This window comes from Staurois parvus, unplaced genomic scaffold, assembly GCF_062004578.1.
Source record: "Staurois parvus isolate SC_StPar_1 unplaced genomic scaffold, SC_StPar_1.0 ptg001457l, whole genome shotgun sequence".
Classification (NCBI taxonomy): domain Eukaryota; kingdom Metazoa; phylum Chordata; class Amphibia; order Anura; family Ranidae; genus Staurois; species Staurois parvus.
The window spans coordinates 234974-257372 of record NW_028319253.1 but is presented as its reverse complement, the minus strand read 5'-3'; the positions used below and the strand labels follow the sequence as shown (position 1 = coordinate 257372).

General features: G+C 48.9%; 1 pseudogene; it reads right to left on the bottom strand.

Moving 5' to 3' along the window:
• Positions 1–2161: 2161 nt before the first annotated feature.
• On the bottom strand, positions 2162–2951 carry LOC149435875 (cytochrome b-c1 complex subunit 1, mitochondrial pseudogene; annotated as a pseudogene).
• Positions 2952–22399: the final 19448 nt, after the last annotated feature.

Below are 22399 nucleotides of genomic sequence, written 5' to 3'. Positions count from 1 at the left end.
GTTTGCCGATTTTGTTGCCTTCTTCTGTAAGGTATTCGATGTGCCTGCTCGCTCCACCTCTGCTGCTAAGCTGCGCATGTCCATGCTTCAGGGTTCACAAACCGTTGCCGAGTACGCCATAGAGTTTCATACCCTGGCGGCAGAGGTGGGTTAGAACAATGAGGCTCTGGTGGCTGCTTTCTCTCATGGTCTCTCAGATGCATTGAAGGACGAGATTGCAGCCAAAGAACTGCCTGTGGAGCTTGAAGCACTCATTTCCTTCCTAATCCTGATTGACACCAGGCTTAGGGAGAGGCCTTCACTTAAGGAGCGTTTTCTGTCCCACCCATTCCTCCCTCTCCTCCCACGCCTCCTGGGGATGGCTTGTCTGGCGGTGAGCCCATGCAGCTGGGATTTGCTCGCCTTTCCGAGGGGGAGCGGGCCTCTCGGTGTCGGGAGGGTCGCTGCCTGTACTGTGGTCTCGGTGGGCATTTTCAGCAGTCCTGTCCAGTCCGTCCGGGAAACACTAGCACCTGAGATCATGTCGGGGCAGATCTTGGGTGGAATTTCCTCGTCCCCGGTTTCCCGCAAAGATAAACCACTAATCACTGTTGTCCTGTCTTGGGCAGAAGGCTCGCTGACGGCCCAGGCGTTGGTAGACTCTGGGGCTGGCAGGTTGTTTATGGACAGCTCGTTTGCTGCCCAGTACTCCATTCCTCTGCAGGATCGAGTTACTCTATTGGTCCTCAAGGTGATAGATGGCAGGCCCCTGCAACCGCCGCAGGTTACCCATGAGACCCTACCAGTTGTAGTAGCTATTGGGGCTGTTCACAGGGAGTTGGCCTGTTTCCAGGTAATTTCTTCTCCGCACTACTCCATGGTTTTGGGATATCCTTGGCTTCCGAAGCACAATCCGACCTTTGATTGGCGGTCAGCCGAGGTTCTCTCGTGGTCTCCACAGTGTGGGACCGTTTGCATCCGTGGAATTGTTAAGGTGTTGTGTGCCTCCTCGGACTCTGTGTTACCCACTGACTATGGGGAGTACCTGGACGTGTTTGACAAGGTGCGTGCCGGTGCTTTGCCTCCTCATCGTCCATACAATTGTGCCATAGCCTTGAAACCCAGTGCCACTTCTCCACGTGGCAGGGTGTATCCTCTTTCGGTTGCGGAGAATCAGGCCATGGAGGAGTACGTTGCGAATGCTCTTTCCCGGGGGCACTTTCGCAAGTCTACTTCTCCAGCAGGAGCTGGCTTTTTCTTCGTGAAAAAGAAGGGCGGTGAATTGAGGCCTTGCATTGATTTTAGGGGCCTCAATCGAATCACGATTAAGAATGCTTACCCAATTTCGTTGATTACCGAGTTGTAAACTCGACCTTAGGGCGGCATACAACCTCATATGGATCAAGGAGGGCGACGAGTGGAAGAGTGCGTTCAACACCAGAACCGGCCACTATAAATCCCTGGTTATGCCCTTTGGGTTGTGTAACGCGCCCGCGGTCTTTCAGGAGTTCATAATGATGTCTTTCGTGACTTGTTGCAGCAGTGCGTGGTGGTTTACTTGGATGACATCCTGGTTTACTCTGCGTCTATGGAGTCTCATATCCAGGATGTTAAGCGGGTGCTGCAATGGTTACATTTATTTATTTATTATTTATTTCAGGTACTTATATAGTACTGTCAATTTAAGCAGCGCTTTACATAAATGTTGTACATTCACATCAGTCCCTAACCCTCAAGGAGCGTACAATCTAAGGTAAGCTAAGGTGATTTATATAACAAACAATAACCCCAGCGGTGATCAAATACCTCAAAAAGAAAGCTCTATTTGTGCGAAAAAATATGTAATTTGAGTACAGTTTTGCATGACTGTGCAATTGCCAGTTAAATTAGTGCAGTGCTGAACAGCAAAAAAGTGCCCAGGTCATGAAAGGCCAGAAATTAGATTTTTGAGCCTAGAAACACTTAACACAAACCAACCAATAAAAATCTAGTGAAATCTCAGAACGGATAGTCTCGGCAGTAAAGTTTTATTCAGGGATGTCTCAAGCTGTTCACATGTCAAAAAAATAAACAAAATGGATGTTCTTGGCTGTATTTTACATCTGCCGAGACATTCAATGTTTTCTGCAAGATTACCATTTCCTCAAGTTTCATCCTAAAAGACAAGATCTCCTCAATTCTTCCAAAGAAAGCCTCCCTGAATTAGATGGAGATTAGAAACGGAGCCAGTACATAGCGCTGCAGATACGGTTGTAGTCGGGAAGCTGCTCTACTGGACCAACTGCAGCTATGGCAGGACACTTGTCATATATGTACTTTGAGAAGACATCCCTCAATGTTTTGGCATTGATGGCATCGATCCTGGCGCTCCACTCCTCCAGAGAAACGCGCTGGCCTAAAGCCAAGACTTGGCGCCCGATATCATCACACACAGGGGTCGTGCCATCTAGTTAGGCTACTAGAGCATGTTTCAGTGCCTTCTTTGCCCAGGCCACTTCACCGTCGGTTGCACTAGTGCAAAGACGCATCCATTCTGCCTGAGCAACATGCAGCATGTCCTCGATATTGTGTTTATCGCTTACAAAGTACATCTCCATCAGCCCGGTGTCTGAGTAGCAGATATTGAATGGCTGGAAACTCTGGAAAAGTTTGAACTCTGCTGCAACCCGACCCACATTTCTGGATAGGTTCTTGCCTCCGCCATAAGTAACATCGTAGCTGCTCATAATAGTATTGGCCAAAGCCAAAACCATGTTATCCTTGCTGTTCCACCCAGGCCCTTCTACAGCAAGAGCAATGTGAGCCAGAGGTAGGTCGTCATTGCGGGCAGAGAGTACACTTCCAGTAAACCTGCATTGGGCCAGCACTGGAATAGCGTTCTTCTCATACTCTTTGGATAAACCGCCGAAGTGTCGCTGAGCGAGCTCACACAACTCCTTGTGGTTAATTCCTCCAGCCGCTGCCAGCACCATGCGTTACATGAGAACAAGCTTTTCTGTAAGCTCGAGAAGTGTGAATTTCACCGATCACAGGTCGCCTTTTTGGGCTACATCATTTCCGCTGTGGGATTTTCCATGGACCCTCAGAAGGTTGCGGCGGTTCTGCAGTGGCCTCGTCCCAGTGGTCTTCGGTCCATTCAGCGCTTTTTGGGATTCGCCAGCTATTATTGGAAGTTTATCAGGAACTTCTCCACGCTGGCCAAGCCTCTCTCAGATCAGACCAAGAAGGGCAGTAATCCCCATGAGTGGTCATCCGAGGCCATCCTAGCTTTCGAAGCTCTTAAATCTGCCTTCGCTTCGGCTACGATACTGTCTCATCCCAATCCTGGGTTGCCTTTTGTCCTCGAGGTTGATGCTTCTGAGACGGGAGTAGGTCCCCTCCTGTCTCAGCGTCAGTCGCCCGATGGACCCCTACTTCCCTGTGGGTTCCACTCCAGGAAGCTTTCCTCCTCAGAGTGCAACTACCAGATTGGAGACAGGGAGTTGTTGGCCATTATTCTGGCTCTCAAGGAAAGGAGGCATCTGCTCGAGGGTTTTGCGGTTCCGGTTCTCATTCTCACTGACCACAAGAACCTGACATATCTCTCGGAAGATAAGAGGTTGACGCCCTGTCAGGCCAGATGGGCTCTGTTCTTGTTGCGTTTTAACTATGTGGTCTCCTATTTGCCTGGCTCCAAGAATGTCAGGGCTGATGCCGTGTCGCGGCAGTACTCTGAGCTGTCCAGGGAGGACTCTGAGCCAACCTCGGTCATACCTCCGGATCAAATCCTGGCTGCCATTCTTACCAGCCTGAACTCTCCCCTTGGGGAGCAGATTTTGGCGGCTCAACCTGATGCTCCCTCTGAGAGACTGGCTGGCAGATGTATCTTACCTGAGGGATTGCGCACCCGCTTGCTGCGTACCTACCATAATTCCGAGACTGCCGGTCATCCGGGGAGGAACCAGTTGTCCTGGGTCATTTCTCGTTTATTCTGGTGGCCATCTCTCCATTCCGACATTGCCTCATATGTAGCGGCATGTTCTGTCTGTGCCCAGAATAAATCTCCTCGGCATCTTCCATTGGGCCTTCTGCAACCCATTCCCAATGGGGAGCGTCCCTGGTCACACATGGGCATGGATTTTATTGTGGACCTCCCTGCGTCTCAAGGCCATACAGTCATTCTTATGGTCAGTGATCATTTCTCCAAGATGTGCCATTGTGTTACGTTCAAGAAATTGCCGACTGCGCAAGAACTGGCTACGGTTTTCGCCAGGGAGAACTTTCGCTTGCATGGATTGCCTAAGGTGATTGTCTCGGACCGTGGGAGCCAGTTTGTGTCCAGGTTCTAGCGCGCCTTCTGCTCCCAGTTGGGTATCAAACTCTCCTTCTCCTCGGCCTACCACCCACAGTCCAATGGGGCTGCGGAGCATTCTAACCAGGCCCTGGAACAATTCCTTCGCTGCTATATCTCACACCATCAGGACAATTGGGTCAATCTCCTGCCATGGGCAGAGTTTGCGAGGAACTCGGCTGTCAACTCCTCCTCTGGGATGTCTCCCTTCATGGCCAACTATGGGTTTCAACCCGCTGTATTGCCTGAGTTGTTCTCGCCACAGGACATAATCATCTTGCTGCCCTGCGTTCTTCGTGGGGGCAGATCCAGAGGTCCTTGAAGGACTCAGCTCACTGCCAGAAGCTCCAGGCTGATTGTAGATGGTTGCCCGCTCCTTCATACCAGGTCGGAGATCGGGTGTGGTTGTCCACTCGTAACCTCAATCTTCGGGTGCCCGCACTAAAACTGGCTCCCCGTTTTGTTGGTCCTTTCTGCATACTCCACAGGGTGAACCCGGTTGCCTATGCCCTTGCTCTTCCTCCTGGGATGCGTATCTCCAATGTCTTCCAATTATCCCTGTTGAAGCCTCTGGTCTGCAATCGCTTTACTGCCTCTCCGCCTCGGCCTCGTCCTATCCGGGTTGACGGTCATGAGGAGTATGAGGTGAGCCGCATCCTAGACTCTCGGTTGGTCCGCGGTCGGGTGCAGTTCCCGGTCCATTGGCGTGGTTATGGTCCCGAGGAGCGTTCCTGGGTTCCTTCCGCGGATGTTCATGCTCCTGCCCTCCTCTGTGCTTTTCACGCCCGCTTTCCCCAGAAGCCTTATGTTGAGCCGCGGAGGGGGAGGGGCCCTTGAGGAGGAGGTACTGTCAAGGTCCTACCTTTCCTCAGGGCTTGTGCTGCTCCATGTGCTGGCATCCATCTTAGGTCTGCAAAGCATTGCGGGATCCTTTATGCTTTCAGCCCTCTGCGGCTCCTCCCCCAGGAGGTGGCGGCTTATCACATTTAAGCCTGCTGGTTGCAGCTGTCCTTTGCATTCGTGTCCTGTCTGTTGCACAGCAGCAAGCTCCTGTTTAGTTTATCTTTGCTCTACTGGATTCCGACTCGGCTTTGGCAAGACTCCTTCCTGGCTTCTGACCCTGGCGACCATCCTTCCTGGCTTCTGACCCCGGCTCTGGCAATCATCCTTCCTGGCTTCTGACCCCGGCTCTGGTGACCATCCTTCCTGGCTTCTGTCCTACCAAGTCATCCACTGTTTCTGTTGGACTTGCATAGACTCTGTCTTGTTTTTGTATAATAAACCTACCTTTAATTGCACCTCCTTGTGTGTCTGGCTCCTCGCTCCCTGACAGTAGCTAGGGGCAGTGTTGTGGATGGCTTTGTATGCTGTGGTTAGTAATTTGAATTTTATACGTTGGGTTAGTGGAAGCCAATGAAAGGATTGGCAAAGAAGGGCAGCAGTCACTGATCGGTTGGTATGATGTGAATACCACTAGTTTCCTGCAAAATACGACTGATTTTATGAACAAGATCAACAATATACAGCAATTAACACCAAAACACTTCTAGTCACTATGGATGTAGAATCTCTGTACAGTAACATCCCTCACAAGGATGGGTTGGCTGCATGTCACAGATTCTTATTATTCTCATCAAACCATAAATACAGCGCTGGGGATGTTACACAGCTCATTGAATTATTTTCTTACACACATCTACTTCACTTTCAATAATGACATCTATATTCAGTGTATGTGTGTTTGACAGTTCCATAAAATGAAATATACACCAAATACCTGGATTTTTAAGGCGTCTCCTTGTTTATCCAGACTGGGTATGATAATATATGTAGTGCTTATCATTTGATCATAATATGATATCATAGAATTTTTTGGAGAATTGATATCATAATGTATCTATATATTGTTACAGCATTTATATGTAGAGGTGCTGATGAAGGGGGGTGTCCTGCAAATCGCATTGCCAAAAGTATGAGGCCGCCTGCCTTTACACTCACATAAACTTTAATGGCATCCCAGTCTTAGTCCGTAGGGTTCAATATTGAGTTGGACCCGCTGTCAGGAATGGACTTGCCAATAATGGTGGGACTCACCTTCCTTGTGGGCTGCAGTACCAGGGCTGGCCAGCGGGTGCTCTCAGCAATCAGAGACTCACCCCTGCAATCAGCCAAACACCTGAAGCTGATTGCAGGGGTTGTATTTAAGGAATAGCCAGACTCACAGTCAGGGCCTTGTTGTGTGTTTTTCCATGGGCCCCTGTACCTTGTATCCTGTATTCCTGTTCCTGTCTGACTTGTTGCCAACCCTGCCTGATCCTGACCTCTGCTGACTTCTCCTGCTTGATCCCTGGCTTGTGACCCTGACCATTCTCTGCCTGACCCTCTGTACCGCGCTGCCCGTGAGTTACTGAACCCAGCTTGTGACCCCGACCACTCTCCCGCCTGTTCCTGGTACTCCGTTTGCCCATTTGCTACTGACCTGGCCTGCCCGACTACTCTTTGTATTGTATGTATTGTTATCGGTTGGGGTTTTGGTTTGGTTTGTTTGCACTGTGTTTATGTTTAGTTTTGCACTGTGTTTTGTATTGTTAGTCTTAATAAATTATATTGTTTATACCATATCTGAAGCCTGCGTTTCCCTGTGTCAGTCCACACACCTCTGGTCATACCTGGAGCCCTGACACCCGCTCTTTGCAGCTATAACAGCTTCACCTCTTCTGGGAAGGCCGTCCACAAGGTTTAGGAGGGTGTCTATGGCAAGGTTGGACCATTCTTCCAGAAGCACATTTGTCAGGTCAGGCACTGATGTCGGACAAGAAGACCTGTCTCACAGTCTCCGCTCTAATTCATCCCAAAGGTGTTCTATGGGGTTGAGGTCAGGGCTCTGTGCAGGCAGTCAAGTTCCTCCACCCCAAACTGGCTCCTCCATGTCTTTATGGACCTTGCTTTGTGCACTGGTGCGCAGTCATGTTGGGACAGGAAGGGGCCATCCCCAAATTTACCCACAAAGTTGGGAGCATGAAATTGTCCAAAACATAGCCTTAAGAGTTCCCTTCACTGGAACTAGGGGGCCAAGCCGAACCCCTGAAAAACAACCCCACACCATAATCCCCCCTCCATCAAACTTTACACTTGGCACAATGCAGTCAGGCTAGTACCGTTCTCTTGGCAACTGCCAAACCCAGACACATCCATTAGATTTCCAGACAAAGAATCGTGATTGGTCACTCCAGAGAACACGTCTCCATTGCTCTAGAGTCCAGTGGTGGCGTGCTTTACACCACGGCATCCGACGCTCTGCATTGCACTTGGTGATGTAAGGCTTGGATGCAGCTGCTCGGCCATGGAAATCCATTCCATCAAGCTTTCTACGCACTGTTGTTGTGCTCAGCTGAAGGCCACACCAAGTTTGGAGGTCTTTAGCTACTGACTCTGTAGACATTTGATGACTTCTTCGCACTGTGCGCTTCAGCATGCGCTAACCCCGCCCTGTCATGTGACGTGGCCTACCACTTGGTGGCTGAGTTGCTGTTGTTCCCAGTTGCTTCCACTTTGTTATAATCCCACTAACAGTTGAGCGTGGAATATTTAGTAGCCAGGAAATGTCATTGATGGACTTATTGCACAAGTGGCAACCTATCACAGGACCACGCTTGAATTCACCGAGCTCCTGAGAGCGACCCATTCTTTCACAAGTGTTTGTAGAAAGCAGTCTGCATGCCTAGGGGCTTGATTTTATACACCTGTGGCCAGGCCTGGACTGGGACAAAAAACTTTCCTTGGAGACCGGTGGCAGAACGCGACCCTTGTAATTCCATCACCAGTGTCAGTAAGTTTTTATTTGTATTTCATTTTTCACAATTTAATATTTTATTATTTTTTAATTTTTTTGTAGGAAAGAAAGAAAGAAAGAAAGAAAGAAAGAAAGAAAGAAAGAAAGAAAGAAAGAACAGATTTCTCTGAAGCTAGTCTGAGCTCTCCAGCAGCCAGCAACAGATCACAATACAAAAATGGTTTCTCTCCTGTGACAACAGATCCCCCAGCAGCCAGCATCAATAGACCTTCCAGCACACCCCAGAACCCCTTGTCATTAAATACATTCAGAGTTGGACGTGCCGGAAAGGCTGAAAAAAAGCCCTGCTTTTCGCAATTGTATCAGCTGCATTTTTTTTTTTATTTGCTTTTTTTCCCACAAAAGTGGAGTTACCCTTTAAGGTCTTCCATAATGTGGTCCGGATGTGAGAAATGATGTCCCACAGGTGTGCAGAACCTATCTTCCTTATGCTCCTTGATGGTGTGCCTACTGTATGCAAGTTCTTCCTTGTTTGTAACTTCTGTCCTTCACCAACATAAGATCCTTTGCTGAATTTTTTGCATTGGATGAGGTACACAACATTATTGGAGGTGCAGTTGTATGATCCGGTGATATTGAAGGTCTCTTTTGTGTGTGTGTGACACTTTTTATTGGATAGATTTGGTTGCACAGGTTGCATCGTTTTTTGTTGCAGGGTTTGCTTCCATTATATGAATAAGAATGAAGTTTCCTGCTGATTAGTCTATGTCAGGTGTCTGCAAACTATGGCCCGTCAGGTGTTGAGAAACTACAAGTCCCATCATGCCTCTGCCTCTGGGAGTCTTGTCTGTGGCTGTCAGAGTCTTGCAAGGCCTCATGGGACTTGCAGTTCCCCAACACCTGGAGGGCCATAGTTTGGAGACCCCTGGTCTATGTGTTGAGTTGGGTGGTTGTCTAAAGGTATTGGGAGTTGCTGGAATATTTATTTCAGTTTCATCCTCTGTTATGGTGGATTGTAAATCTTTCTTATCCCTTTTAGTGTTGGATTGTGTGTGGTTACTAGAGGTGTACGGTTATTTGTTTTTTTTCTCTTTGTATTAGAGGAGATGTTATCTTTGGGTGTTTATGCCGGTGTTGATGGTGTTGTCCTTACAACCCTCCTTATAGAAGGAGTCTGCTAGTGTTCTGAGATGTTTATCTCTGTCTTCTGGGTTGGAGCATATTCAGTGGTATCGGATGGCCTGGCTGTGTATGAGGCCCGTTTAGTATGTTGGGGGTGAAAACTGGAACTATGGAGATAGTTGCATCTGTCGGTGGGTGTCCTGTATATTGAGGTGGGAAGCTTGTCATCCCTCATGTATACCGGGGTGTCTGGGAAGCTGATGGGTGTTTGAATGTTCCATTTGTAGTTTGATTATTGGGGGAAAGGTGTTACTTGATGAGTACAATTGTTTTAGATTTTCTTCATATGATTCATATAATGAAAATATCATCATTATAGCATGACTAGAGCACCAGATATAGGTCATCCAAATCCCCCCCTTTGGCTATACTTAAAGGAAAACATGACACCAATTTTGGAGTAAAATGGCCAACATGGCCTTTTATCAACAAACAATTTAACACACCAACCATTCCTTATAACAGAAACATAGAGAGTTGTTGTTGTTGGTCTTCGAAGGCACCCCCCAAAAATGATCTGAAATGCACCTGCGGACAACCATATTACACAAGGCCTCCAGCTGCAACCAACCAGCTCGGAGACAACCATACCGTCCGCAGTGCAGCACCACCACCTTCCAGTTAAACCTTGGTTAACTGGAATGTCCCCGGGCACACCATACCACCGATGGTTCCCACACATTTATCTGTACCTCCAAGAGAAGAACCGCCTCCAAAGACCAACAACCACCACAGCACGCTGGGTAAGCCCTTACCCATGCGTGCCCCACCACAAACAAACAGCTCTCTGAACTCCATCCTGCAAACCCAGAGACCATAAATCCGTGCCAACCGCATTGAGATGCACCCCATCACTCCTCAGATACCGCCAAGTATCTACCTCCAACTCCAAGTGCCGGACCACCAACCCCCCATTACAAACAAAGAAGCGTCCCACCTCCTTGTTGACCTTGATTCAAGCCTTATTGAGCCGCTCCACCGACTGCGCCAAAGAGGTGCGGGCTACCATGTCCGACCACACCAACACCATCTCTGAATAATCCCTTCGTAATTGAAGAAAATCCAGCTTAACATCCCGCACCAGCTCCCGCATGGACCTAACCCCTAGATCGTTGCCACCCGCATGAAGCACCAAAACATCTGGTGGTCTATCCAGGCAGGCAAAACGCCGCACCTCAGGTACCACCAACCCCACAACATTCCCGGCACACCTATCCATCGGACACAAGCCTCCTGCCTAGCCAATCCCAGCTGCCTGCCATTAGGCCTCACATCCGCCCGCCTAGCCCCTCAAAAAACATAGGAGTGCCCCAGGATCCATACCAGGCAAACCGCTCCATCTGAAATAAAAGAACAATAACTACCACAAGAACAAAACATCACAGAGACAGGACAAAGTCCCCCAGCCCAGCGACTAAAAGAACCCGGGATCCACCCTTAGTCCACCAACAGATGCGGATGAACGTACAAGCGAAATCTCTGTGAATCCCACCTACCAATACGTTTTACCACCTCATCTGAGAAACCCCACCGGGCGGCTTCAGTAGCAGCCCCTATCCAAAACGAGTGTGAAACATACAAAGACGCATCCAAACCAACAACCCTTAAACATTTACGAAAAACCGACACAAATTGAAAACGAGTTAACGGGGACCCATCTGCATGCATCAAAAAGGACCCCTGCCCCACCGGACGCCGGGACAAAAATTCACGAATCGCATGCACCGGGCACACCAGTAATGCTGGAAGGGCAAAAAACCACACCCGCGCACCACGACCCAATTAGTCCGTCTTAGACCGACGGGCGAACACCTCCACCCATTCGCTAGAGCTCACAACATCATCCACCAACAACCCCCCCAAGAACTGATTTGGACGGACTAATGAGCTCCCCAATACGCAATGCTCCAAAGAAGGCCACCGCAAAAGCCGCTCGAAACAAGCACACCTCAAAGTCCGAAGAAAAAACAGACCGCAAACAAAGACCCTAACAACTCGAAGGACACCGGGCGACGGGAATCCCTACGGCGACGAGCCCTACGGTAACCCTGAATAGCCTGTCGTACCCAAAAATCTTTTGTAAAATCCCGACACCCTTGTAACTTAAAGAAGAAGGCCAAACCAGCCAACCGACGATCCACTGCCGCAGCCGACACCCCCCGCTCCAAATTCCTCGCCAAATAGTACAGCACTGCCACACGCACCTCCGGCCCCCATGGATCAATATCGACCTGTTGTAACAGGTCCAGCCACTCCCGCCAGACTGTCGAGTATGCAGACCATATCGCCTCACTCACTGACCGCCGGATCCAGCCAGCTACGACCCAAAGGCAATCTCCCACAGCCAGTCGGGACAAGGAACCCCGCGTTGCTCCGCCGCCGGCGCCAACTCTCGGAATTTGTCCCACTGAAAACAAGACAAAGCGTCAGCCAAAGTGTTGTCAACCCCAGGGAGATGCACAGCATGGAGAAAAACGTTCAGCTGCAGGCAACGCAACACTAAATGGCATAGCAAGCCAACCACCGGCCGCGAGGAAGCCGAGACCCGGTTGATGACCTGAACCACCCCCAAATTGTCGCAGTGAAAACAAACCTTCTGATTCCAAAAATTTTCTCCCCAAACCTCGATCGCCAAAACCACCGGAAAAAGTTCCAACAGCACCAGGTTACGAAGGAAACCCGCCGCCACCCAGGAAGGAGGACACGGAGCCGCACTCCACCGCCCCCAAAAAAAGGCCCCATATCCCCCGGAAGCCGCCGCATCCGTGAACAATTCCAAGTCAAAATTGCTGACCGGGCCCGACATCCACAGAGCCCGTCCGTTAAACGAATTAAAAAAAGTGTGCCAAATCCGCAAGTCCTCCCGATGCTCCCTAGTGAAACAAATAAAATGTAAAGGGGAGGTAATCCCTTCCGTCGCCGCCGCCAACCGGCGGCAAAACACCCGACCCATGGGCAGGATGCGACAAGCGAAGTTCAGTTTTCCCTTGTAGGGCCAACAGCTTGTCCCCAGGCAGCCGGCACTCCATTGCGTCCGAGTCCAAAACGATGCCCAGGAAAGTCATGACCGAAGCTGGGCCCTCCGTCTTGTCCAAAGCCAGCGGAATCCCAAAACGTTCAGCAACGTGTTGCAAAGTGGTCAGCAAAACTGCGCATACTCTGGAAGCTGGCAGACCCACGCAAAGAAAATCATCCAAATAGTGGATGACAGAATTTACCCCAGAAACATTCCGCACCACCCACTCCACGAACGAACTAAACTGCTCAAACAAAGCGCAAGATATGGAACACCCCATGGGAAGGCACTTATCAACGTAAAACGAGCCCTGCCAATGACAACCCAAGAAACGAAAACTGTCCGGATGTACCAGCAACAATCGAAACGCGGACTCAATATCCGATTTCGCCATAAGCGAACCGCGCCCATAACGACGAACCCAGAAAACCGCAGCGTCAAACGACGTGTAAGACACCGAACAGGACTTTGGATCGATAGCGTCATTCACCGACCCCCCTTTTGGGAAAGACAGGTGATGAATTAACCTAAACAAATTCGGCACCTTCTTGGGCACCACCCCCAAGGGGGAAACTACCAGATCCGAAAACAGGGAGCAAGAAAACGGGCCGCCCATGCGTCCCGAACCCCACTTCTTTACGTAACTTAGCCGAAACCACATCTGCATGCTGCAAGGCCGACCGTAAGTTCCGAGCTAAGGGGGGGAACCGAAGTCAAAAAGCACGGGATGGGGAAACCCTCTGAAAACCCTGCCAACAGCAGCACAGCGGCTGCCCGATCAGGATATCTATTTAGGAAAGGCTGCATCCTTTCCACCCTCACCGGTGTCGTCCCTCTTACCCCCATGCTCTCCGGGAGGGCCTCTACCCCGCTTGAAACAGCGCGAAAAAGGATGGGAGCCGCCGCAACCGGAACACTCATGCTAAAACGGCAGGACCCTCTGAAACGACAAGCGCCTTCTTGGAACGAAACAACAAGCGACAAGCGCCTTCTTGGAACTGCCAACAGAAGCCCCTATGCTTTGAGGCTGATTGTCCGGGGGAGAATGAACCACCGGCCCTCCCTGAAAAAACGGACCAGGAGGCCTTGCTGGAGTCATGAGGCGCATCCAAAGGCCAATGTCCTTATGGTCCCAACGCAACGAAGGGCGAACAGCCTGCCGCTGCCGAAACTGCTCATCGTACCGGAGCCATGCGGTCCCCCCGTAAACCCTGTGAGCCTCGCTAATGGCGTCAAGGTAACAAAAAAGTGCCAAGCAATGCTCAGGAGCCTTCTCCCCAATGACACTGGCCATGATCGCGAACGCCTGCATCCAATTTGCAAAGGTACGCGGGATAAAGCGAAAACGCCGCTTCTCCGCTTCCTCCTGCCTGCCCTCGTCAACACACAACCCCTCTAAAGGAAAACACTCCAAAGGCAAGAGCGTGAAGATCTCCACATACTCCCCTCTCCAAATCCTCTCTCGAACCTCCAACGGTAAGTGCGCACCTAAAGGGCCCTCGAAGCACACGTACACCTCACACTTGGCCGAGTCCGCCAAGTCGACCGTTCCGGACACCCCCACACCCCCATCCACAGCCGTGGAACCCAGAGCACTGGTTTCCGCCGTAACCACCCCTGACCCAGAACCAGGAGGAGGAGAAACCCCCAAGCTCCGCACGTCTCCCCCTTCCTGCACTAGGACCCTGAACCCTTCCCCACCAGCCGGCGGGAGCCATGCCGAAGCAGGCCCAGGGACCCCACTACCGCCCCGCTCAAGTCGCCGCAACAAGTCCCGCAGACCGGAAATCAAATCGCAGAGACCCCCCGAAACCCGACTCGGGAACGCCTACATCCCTCACCGCCAAGGCCCCGCCCCCCAACAGGTCCCGTAGCGCAGAAGAAAAGGAAACAGGTAACTCACCAGGCTGCCCAGGAGATGTCCCAAGGTTTAGCGAAGCCGAGCGGCCAGCTGTCGCCCCCGCATCGGGTTCCGACAGCTCGCCCTCCGATCTCTCATCCTCCCCTCGACGGCTGCATGGCCTCCCTGTCCCAGGAGCCACGGGTACCTGAGGGCTGTGCCGCTGCCGACTCCGCCTCCCGGCACCAGCCACGCCCATCGACGTCTCTGTGCTCTGTCCTGTCACACTCCCTGCAGCACTCCGCCCAGCGCTGCCCTTCTTCCTGTGACTCTTCGGAGCCACCGCTCCATGCTTCCCAGGGGGCCCGCCAGCTGCAGCAGGGGACAGCCCGGCAGCCGCAGCGCTGCGTCTCCCTTGTTGGGCTCCCTCCCGACTCCTTAGCCGCGCAGGCGGGGGGAGGGGCTTCCTCCCCACGAGACCCCGCCCGCCGAGCTCCGCTGTTGACGGGGATTCCTCTCGGCTTCCCCGCGAGCAGAGGCAAGAGAGTGCCCTGCCAGCGGGGCCGGAAGGTCCCGAGCGGGGCTCCCATTGTGGCACTGAGCTCTGGGGGAGGGGGAGCCTGGACTAAAGCGCTCCGGAGGCCTAGACCTCCGAGCACGTGGGCACTCCTGCCCCCTGCCCTGTCCTCTGGTGATAAGCCCTGGTCCTGCAGGAAGGCAGAGACCCGGCTCTGCAGCCAGTCCATTCCTTTCGAGGCTGCCGCCTCACGCAGCTGGGCCACCAGATCCTCCATGACAGCTCCACTGTCCGCACGCCGAGACCCTTAGGGAAAAGGCCCTATACAGAATACCCCGGTGTAGGGAGGGCGGGAGGGAATCTCACTCACCAAACGTCCAGCTCCGACTGACACCCCCCCACCAGGACACCCCACCCTAAGGTGCGGCAGAGCCCACCCACGCTCTCCTTCTACCAACCAGCACCCCCAGCTATACTTTTCCAAACCCCCTGGCACATACTTAACCCTTTCTATTCTCCTTCCCACTCTAGGCCTAGTCATGCCTGCCCTGCGCTAATTTTCTTTTTTCCTTTCCGCTACGGGCATTTCTATAGTATCTGTATGGCTTTTGTTGTATGCTGTTCAGGAATTTGTCCTCCAGGTCAGCCATCAATAAGTTTGTATACTGGGGTGCCAGTTTACTTCTCATAGCAGTACCCATACATTGAAGATAAAGGGTGTATATTATATGTGGGGGCGGGATGTTGCAACAAATCAAGCCCCTGGAGGTGTCATCCCTGTCATAGTATATGTGTTTAACAGTTTCATAAAATGGGACTTTGTATATACCTCCAATGGTACAATACACACAATAGGCCACAAAAAATGTTCTGCTCAAAAATACACTATATTGCCAAAAGTATTGGGACACCCCTTCAAATAATTGAATTCAGGTGTTCCAATCCCCTCCATGGCCACAGATGTATATAATCAAGCCCCTAGGCATGCAGACGGCTTCTACAAACATTGGTGAAAGAATGGGTCGCTCTCAGGAGCTCAGTGACTCCAAGTGTGGTCCCGTGATAGGTGGCCACCTGTGCAATAATTCCATCCGTGACATTTCCTGGCTACTAAATATTCCACGCTCAACTGTTAGTGGGATTATAACAAAGTGGAAGCAACTGGGAACAACAACAACTCAGCCACCAAGTGGTAGGCCACGTCACATGACAGAGCGGGGTCAGTGCATGCTGAAGCGCACAGTGCGCAGAAGTTGCCAACTGTCTGCAGAGTCAATAGCTAAAGACCTCCAAACTTGGTGTGGCCTTCAGATGAGCCCAACAACAGTGCGTAGAGAGCTTCATGGAATGGGTTTCCATGGCCGAGCAGCTGCATCCAAGCCTTCCATCACCAAGTGCAATGCAAAGCATCTAAAGTGTAAAGGATCCTCCTGCGCTCGATGGAATAATTACTATAATACAGCTGCTGTCACTTAACTAATACCAATAAGTGCAAACAAAAAGAAAAAAATAGTGAAGCGCTTATATCTCATAGAAAGACATAAAACTTTCCATAGTGTAGTATATTTATTAAGAAAGGGTAATACACCACAAATAATACACTCACATGGTCCTCTTGGTTAACAAGCGTTTTTACCACAACCTATGGGTAAATCTGCATGCACTGGGGAATCCAATATGGCCACGGCGTCCGGACATGCATCACCAGGAATGACGAACGAATAAATATACTACACTATGGAAAGTTTTATGTCTTTCTATGAGTCTGAATAAGAGAGGAGGAGGAATAAGGAGTCTGCCAGAGGAGATACACCACTGAGGTGGAAACTGCTTTGGGGCCCTGTGTGGGTCAAGGAGGGGAGGTGAGCAGGCACTGCTGCCATTTGGAGGAGATTATTTGCACCTAGAAGTGGAGATCACGTGTGTTGTCTAAAAGCACAGAGTCACATGCATGGACATTTTTTTCTTTTTCACTTATGATGTATATGAAATGTGTATGAATTAGGCACTATTATATGTGGATAATTAATTTCATATTCACTAATTTATTCACATTAAGTTATGTATTGATATTTGCTATATGCACGGTATAATAAGTTTTTTTACAGAGTATGTTCAATCACTAAAGTTTAAATATATTTGGTTGCACTATTACTAGAGGGAGGTATTAGTGTTTATTATATAGATTTGTCACATAGGAGTATCAGATTTATATTAATTTGTTCATATTAATTTTTTTTTTTTTTAATGCAAAGCATCTGATGCCATGGTGTAAAGCACGCCGCCACTGGATTCTAGAGCAGTGGAGACGTGTTCTCTGGCGTGACCAACCATGCTTTGGTCTGGAAATCTGATGGATGTGTCTAGGTTTGGCTATTGCCAGGAGAACGGTACTTGCCTGACTGCATTGTACCAAGTGTAAAGTTTGGTGGAGGGGGGATTATGGTGTTGGGTCATTTTCAGGGGTTGGGCTTGGCCCCCTAGTTCCAGTGAAGAGAACTCTTAAGGCGTCAGCATACCAAGACATTTTGGACAATTTCATGCTCCCAACTTTGTGGGAAGAGTTTGGGGATGGCCCCTTCCTGTTCCAACTTGACTGCGCACCAGTGCACAAAGCAAGGTCCATAAAGACATGGAGGAGCCAGTTTGGGGTGGAGGAACTTGACTGGCCTGCACAGAGTCCTGACCTCAACCCCATAGAACTCCTTTGGGATAAATTAGAGCGGAGACTGTAAACCAGGCCTCCTCCCCCGACATCAGTGTCTGACCTGACAAATGTGCTTCTGGAAGAATGGTCCAACCTTCCCATAGACATCCTCCTAAACCTTGTGGACGGCCTTCCCAGAAGAGTTGAAGCTGTTATAGCTGCAAAGGGCGGGGCCAACTCAATATTGAACCCTATGGTCTAAGACTGGGATGCCATCAAAGTTCATGTGCGTGGAAAGGCCAGCCGACCAATACTTTTGGCAATATCATGTATATATGTATTTTTTTACACAAATTGTAAACATTAAAAGTACTTTACAATCATGTATACACACTAGCCAGTCACAGATCATATGGCCTTGAGATCAATTCATAAGGGTCAATGCAATTCGCAGGACACATCCCTTCATCAGGACCTCTACATATAAATGCTGTAACAATATATAGTGTGACAGTATTATAGGTGAGGTGCTTGATGGACGGTATGTGTCACTTCGCATGCATTCATATCTGGGAGCTTAAGGTGGAGTCCAGTCCGGATTTTCCAGGCCACTATGGCAGAGGCAGTAGTGGACCGGATTTTGTGGTCCACTGATGACCACCTGCAGGTGGTATGAAGCAGGTAGGACTGCAGCAAGAAGTTGCTCTTGGCCTGGGACTCAGAGACTCATATCTGAGTGAGCTGTGGATGAAAGATGTGTTATACAAGCAAGGAAAAGGTTTGCATACTGTTTTCATTTATGTCGATGACAGGGAGAAGGAATCTTCTGTGTTTAGTTAATGCCTGGATGATGAGGATTTTATTTTCAGTTTTGTTTATTTTGATGTTTGCAACCTTGTAATTAAAACTGACAAGTCAGATTTTAAGAAAGCCTTGCTGTTTGGTTTACGTTTTTCCCAGGGAAGGTGATCCCCCACCTGAGTTACCCCCACATATGGTAGAGGATGCTGGCAACTTCCTGAGCAAGTGGGAAGATGGAGGACGTGATAAGAGCTTTGCTTCAGGCCACTACAACCCAGCAGGAAACCAGTCGCCAGTTCGCAAAGGCCAATGCAGCACAACAGGAGGCGAATCGCCAGTTTGCGAAGGCCCAGCAAGCAGACCGAGAGCTCCTTCACCCCTTCCCACCTAAGTGTAAAACAAATTAAATGCCTAAGCACAATTCTGCACCGTTGACATGTGTTAGTAAAACCGTCCATATCACCACAACTACTTTGTACATCCGGGTGGATTATACCTTGATTTTTTCAGGACAAATTGGGATTTCATTTGGTGGTGAATAGTAATGGATATCTCCTGATTTTTTTTTTTATTATCAAAGGAAAACTGGCCCAAAATAGTAAAAAAAAAATCTTTTTTTTTTATTTAGCTGTGTGATACTTGTTACGACCATAACCTACCACCAAAGAACAACCCAAAATAAATTCTGCAGCTCTTGATGATCACAGCAATACCATATATGTGTATGGTATGTGTTGTTTGTACCCGTAGTACAGCCCAGAAACAATAGTGCGCATTTTGTTTTTGTCTTTTTTTTTTAACCTAAAACACACTGACACTGACATTAACACTAACTGACACTGATACCATTTTTTTTTAATCCTGACCTTTGACCCTGACCTTTGCCCTTGACCTTTTGACCCTGACCTTGACCTAAGGTTTTGTGGTCCACTGATGACCACCTGCAGGTGGTATGAAGCAGGTAGGACTGGAGCAAGAAGTTGCTCTTGGCCTGGGACTCAGAGACTCATATCTGTGTCAGGAATGGACTCAGCACTGGTGGTGGGACTCACCTGCCATGTGGGTTGCAGTACCAGGGCTGACCAGCGGGTGCTCTCAGCAGCCAGAAGCTCACTCCTGTAGTCAGCCAACACCTGGGGCTGATTGCAGGAGGTGTATTTAAGGAATGACCAGGCCTGTGATCTGGGCCTTGGTGTATTGTTTCCCATGAGCCCCTGTACCTGGTATCCTGTGTTCCTGTTCTGCTACTATCTGACTTGTTGCCGACCCTGCCTGATCCTGACCTCTGCTGACTTCTCTTGCTTGATCCCTGGCTTGCCTGACCATCCTTCTGCCTGATCCTCTGTACCGCGCTGCCCGTGAGTTACTGAACCCGGCTTGTGACCCTGACTATTCTCTGCCTGCTCCTCCGGTACCTCGCTGCCCGCACGTTGCTGACCTGGCCTGCCTGACTACGCCTGACGCTACTCAGACGATCCATCCATCCATCCCGCACGAATCGGTCCGTTACCAGGTCTGCCAGCCTCTTCACGTCAGGCTTTCCCACAGTATATACCCTCGGCGGACCCCTCTACCACAGTTGGGTGCACTCAGGGGCCGCGACCTGATCTCAGTCCTGCGCCAAGTCCATCCCCACCATCAGGGGCTCTGGTGAAAAGGCAGACTGGGGCTTAGACTCCGCGCCCTGGGGAATCCCGCTCTGTGGGTACTAGAGATCCCGCCGGGCGGTGCCTGACAGTACCTAACGGCCTGCCTGACCATTCCACCTCTCCAGCCCTGACTACGCCTGTGTTCCTGAAGCCCGCTACTTCCCTGTGTCAGTCCACACATTTCTGGTCACACCCGGATCCCTAACAATCTGAGTGAGCTGTGGATGAAAGATGTGTTATAGAAGCAAGGAAAAGGTTTGCATACTGTTTTCATTTTTGTTGGTGACAGGGAGAAGGAATCTTCTGTGTTTAGTTAATGCCTGGATGGTGCGGATTTTATTTTTGGTTTTGTTTGTTTTGATGCTTGCAACCTGGTAAATAAAACTGACAAGTCAGATTTCAACCCCTTGACGCCGACGTAACACAAATATGCGACCTCACGGAACTGGGTTTTTTTCTGTGGGGCTGCATATTTGTGTACCTGTGAAAAGACCATGATGTCACTGAGAGCCCAGGGTCTCGTTCTAACGATCAGGATCCGGGACTCCCAATTCCGGGTCACATGATCGCTATGATAGCCAATCAGGGGCTATCACAGTGATCAGTCACTGTACAGCTCGCCCCTTTGTTTTTTTCTCTCTCTATGAATGGAGAAGACAGATACATTGTATCTCTCTAACTCCTGGCATAGAGAGAAAAAAAAAAATGTTTGTTAAAAAAAAAGATAAATAAGGTCAGGGTCAAAGGTCAAGGTCAAAAGGTCAAGGTCAAATGTCAGGATTTAAAAAAAAAATTGTATCAGTGTCAGTTACTGTCAGTGTCAGTGTGTTTTGAGTAAAAAAAAAAAGACAAAAACAAAATGCGCAAAATTGTTTCAGGGCTGTACTCCGGGTACAGACAACAAATAACATACACATATATGGTATCACTGCGATCGTCAAGAGCTGGAGAATTTATTTTGGGTTGTTCTTTGGTGGTAGGTTATGGTAGTAACAAGAAACACACAGCTAAATAAAAACAATGATTTTGTTTTCACTATTTGTGGCCAGTTTTCCTTGGATATCTCCTGATTTTTTTTTATCAGTTACCATTTACCACCAATTGAAAGCTCAATTTGTCCCAAAAAAACAAGGTATATTCCATCTGGATGTACAAAGTAGTTGTGGTGATAGATACGCTTTTACTAACACATGTCCACGTTGCAGAATTGTGCTTAGGCATTTACATTTGTTTTACCCTTAGGCATGAATGGGTTAAGAAAGCCCTGCTGTCTGGACTACCTCTTTCCCAGGGAAAGTGATCCTCCACCTAAGCTACCCCCACAATAGATACATTACACAGGTCTGCAAAAAATTTTTTTCAAGAGCTGTTTTGGTTATTCCACGTAATCTATATGTTTTTTTGGTGCGCTGAATCCGAAAATGACCTCCATTTTGTCATAGGACATCATGTTTCCTGACAATTTAGGTAACTATGTTAAATAAGTCAATACCTCAAAATAAATGGAAATAGACTTATAAAATCAAAGTTTTATTACAAATTTTTTCATGAAAATCCTTTTTTGAACTGAAATGAGCTCACCTACACACACTAAACTCGATTCTTCTTCCCTGTGAGGCTCCTCTTGGTGCATTTACGCTTGTGAGTAGCATCTGGAATGTCTCTCTGAAGCCTCCAACAGTCGTCTGCCATCATTGTAATGCTCCATTTTCCCTGGTATCTCCTTTCCATCTCTTTAATGTCTTGGTGGAATCGTTCACCTTGTTCCTCACTCACAGCTCCCAAATTTTCAGGAAAGTAGTCAAGGTGGGACTGGAGGAAATGCACTTTCAAACTCATCAGGCAACGTAAAGCTTGAAATGCTTTCAGCATTCGTCCGACGATCTTTTTGTAGTGAGGATCTTTGTTATTGCCTAAAAATTTCTGTACGACTTCTTCAAATGCAATCCACCCTTCTTTGTGAGGATCCCTTATGGTATTGACAAACTCTTGATCAACTAGAAGCCTTCTAATGTCTGGACCGATGAACACACCTTCCTTCAATTTTGCCTCCGACAGACCTGGAAACTTGGTGACCAAGTATTTGAAGCATTCTCCATCTCTTGGAAATGATTTTACGAATTGCTTCATCAATCCCAATTTTATGTGGAGAGGTGGTAGAAGAACTTTATGGGAAGGTACCAAAGTTTCTCGGAGGACATTTTTTTTCACCGACTGTTAGAATCCTTAGCTGCCAACTCTTCTTGGTCCAGTGATTTTGTCAGTCTCGACTGTCCCATAGACACAGAAAACAAGGGTATTTGTATACCCAGCTTGTTGCCCGAGCAGCATGTACAAGACCTTCAAGTCCCCACACACTTGCCAACCATGGTCTTCATATATTCACTCAGAGCAGCACTTGTATTCACCCCCTTTGCACGGGGGGGAGGGGCAGAGATTGTTTACCTGCAAATAACAACAAAGGGCCAGAAGAGAACTAGGGAAATGAGGAAATTGATTTTTTTTCCCTAAAACTTGCTGAGCTTATGTATATTTTGCTGACCATCTAATTTACAGTGCTATATTTTTTTACATAAATCGTACAACCCCTTTAAGGTTTTTTTTGGCATTTTATATCTTAAATGCACATATGTGAATTAATTAAT